Raw genomic sequence first — 3,660 nt, forward strand, 5'->3', positions numbered from 1 at the left:
CTCCAACTCCAATATATACTAAATTGAAATAGTTTTTCACATTCATTATTTGATCATATTATAATAACACTTAAATTAATGACGGTGTCACATATATTTGGGAGACCAGAATAATATTTTGAGAGGGAGTGGGAGAGGGAGAGAGAGAGCCAAATTCAGTTACAACAGTTGAGTATCTGCAGTCAGTATATATATATGGTTGAACACATTACGAGGTGGCACTTTTAGAATTATACTCTTCTAATAAACTAATTCTATTAGATTACTATCACAACTAATACACTATCATAATCTCTATGTTCAAATTTTCTTAGGTGTTTTAAATTTTTTTGACTTTATATAAAAAGGGAGTTACAACTAGAGATATTGTCATAGTTTTTGTAACACCCTAACTTTTAACACTTTATGATCGTACTAAAAGTTTAGGCGTTATTTATCTTTAAATCTTTTTATTTTATACTATCTTTATTTAATATTGAACCTTCGCGAATACAAACCAAAATTTTAATAAAAAAATCGAAAGGAGACTTTATTTTAAATCACTTAACCACAAAAGTATATATTCACATAGCTTTATGTACATAAACTTATTCAAAGATCCTCAAATACAAGTTCTACCCCTCTAAAAATCAAAACAATAAATGGTGAGAGAAAAATAAAATCTAACAACCCAACTCGTAAACAAAATCTTCTAAGCTCCTGTAACTCCACACTAAACCTTCGTACATGTAATTGAAAGTGGTGGAAATAGGGGGTAAGAATTGGGGAGTTCTTAGTAGGATTGAAAACGTTAATATAAAATAAAAAGATTTAGAGGTAAGTGACGCTGGATAATCATGGGGTGTGTGTTTAAAGTAGGTGGCTGAATTTGTAGCAAATCAGGTAAGACAATTTCTATATCAAAAATGGAAATAGGAATAAAAATAGGTGTGTTAGAGGGTGCAAATGGAAAAAAGGATGGTGTGGGCGATAAAGATGGCTGTTGTGAGAAAGCAGGAGGAAGAGAGGGCAACAATGTGGGTATAGAAGAGAGAGCCTAGGAATTTGACAATTGATGTAAGTGGGAGGAAGTTGACTGGGAAGGCAACAAGAAGTGGGAGATGATCTTCTGAGGATAGAGATGATTGGAGCACTAACTAGAATGGTTGGTGTCAGATCAGATTGTTCGCCAAGAGAGGTAGCAAAATTGTTGTCTTTAAATGAAAACAGGTGCTCATTAAAGATAACATTCCTTTAGATTATCTGTTTTTCCTGCTCGGTAAGACACTTATAACCTTTATGGGAGCTGTTGTATCCCAAAAAGACACAAGAGAAAGACCGAAATTTCAATTTATGCTTGTTATAGGGTTGCAAGTGTGGGAAGCATAAGCAGTTGAAAGTCCAAAGACTGGTGTAATCAGCTTTTTTGCCAAACAGTTTCTCATACAGTGACTGGTTAGCAAGCACAGGCGTGAGTAACATGTTGATTAGATGCACTGCAGTGTTGAACGCTTTCCCGCAGTATTTAATTGGCATACCAGCTCCTGCTAACATGGTCAGTCCCTTTTTTCACAACATGCCAATGTTTCTTCTTATTAACGCCATTTTGTTGGTATTCGTGTGGACATGAAAAGCGATAAATAATTTCCTACATCTGTAAATCTTTTGAAAATATCACATATTCAGAAGCATTATCAGATTGCACCATTTTTATTTTTACATTTAATTGCAACTCAACCATTTGTTGAAAGCATTTAAGTAGTGTTTGTTTTGAGGTATTAGGACGAATACTGAGAGATTGAGACTCAGTATTATGTTTGTTAGTCTAGAAATTAGTACTAAAATTTCAATCTCTGTCTCCAATATTTCAGTACCTCCAAAAAGTGGGGATACAAGAGACTGGAGTTTTTGGGGGTGGAGACTGAAACTAATAACATTTTATGTCTAAAATACCCTCATTTCAATTAATTAATTCCAACTTTACTCTTTGTGCAAATTAAATTAGAGCTTCATTCTTATTTTAGTCTTTGTCTTCCACTTTATACCAAACACAATACTAAGACTTAATTCAATTTCTGTCTCTTAGTCTCTATCTTTTAGTCCATATCTCTCTTTCAAACACTACCTTAAAGACTGATTTGAGTTGTGAACGTGTTCTAACAAGAAATAAAGCCAAGTAAACCTGCTAAATAAAATTTATGAAGTAAAAATTTTCATAGAAATCAACCACTAGGACAGGTGTGTAAACTAATGTTAGGGGTGTAGTGTAAACTATATTAGAGATTGGAAATGGTAGTTGATGAGACTTTCCTAGACAATACACAGTACAAATAGATTTATTGGGGTCAACTACAATATCACAGGATTTTAGAACACTAGCTACTACACTATAAGAAGCATGACCTAGTTTATTATGCCACAAAAAAAAACTATCAGCAGTGGACATAGTTGAGACATAGGCTGCTGCATTAGTTGAGACATAGGCTGCTGCTGTTGCATTATAAAAAATTGTAAAACTTTAGATTTTGTAAGTTTAGAAATTATTAAATTTAAATATTTAAAATTATATATTGAATTTTTAAATAAATTTATAAAAAAATTAAAATATAAGTTTACTATCGAATTTATTGAGGGAAAAATTTGACGATAACAAACTCCAGAATTTTGCAAATAAAAGTTTATATCTGTTGCTAAATCAGCCGGTAATTAGCGGGCAGATAAAAAATTCTGCTGGCAAACAATTACCGGCGAGGTTTATACCATCGAATTTATTTTAATGCTAAATTCAACGGTAAATAGATTATCGACGAATTTTTTTTAATAAATTTGTCGAATAAATTCGACGATATCCAACAACTTTCTTATAGTGTTGGCAACTTGGCATGAAGAAGTAACCTTAAATTTTGAGTACGTTATTTAATTTTTTTTATGATAGTATATTATTTAGAATTAGTTTGGATTAATTTAAAAAATATATTTTTTCACTCAAAAATTCAATCCAAACCAATATTTAATTTGATTCAACTGAATACTATCTGGTTTATCTTTTACGAACAATTATCAATCCGTTTATCTTTTTTCATCTTGATTTAGCCAAATACAATAGTTTCGGTTAAATTGACTGCATGGCACATATCAATATTTGAGCTTGCATTTTTATGTAAAGATAACTTCCAACAACATCTATAGTTCTATACAGGTTTCACCATTTTATAATTGGCAAGTAGTTTTACATAAATCAGTTATTTATTTGAGATTTGTATTTTATATATCCACTAAAGAACCTTCTTCCGTAACGGATAAATAGTTGTACACGAAAGATTTATTTAGTTTAACATCTGTGTATAAACATTGAGATGAGATTTACAACGTAACAAATTAACAATATACAAATTATTGCTAACTAAATTTACAAATATCTCTTACTACTTAATATCCTTTCAATTTTGAAGGATTATCTCCATTTTCTTTCTCTCTTTTTTACAAACTTTTCCAAATCCACCTTTGTCCTTCTATTATTATTTTTTGAGAGCAATGGAAGCAGAAGCTTTGCTCACAAAAACGCTCACAATGTTTTCTCCCATTGTAATAATTTCTCTTATGATAGTTAGTTATTTCTTAGCTAGCTTGATTCTACGTAGTTACCATTGTTTCATGGCGAAGATCAAAGCCATAGACGAA

The sequence above is a fragment of the Arachis ipaensis genome, chromosome B06 (assembly GCF_000816755.2).
Source record: "Arachis ipaensis cultivar K30076 chromosome B06, Araip1.1, whole genome shotgun sequence".
NCBI classification, from domain to species: domain Eukaryota; kingdom Viridiplantae; phylum Streptophyta; class Magnoliopsida; order Fabales; family Fabaceae; genus Arachis; species Arachis ipaensis.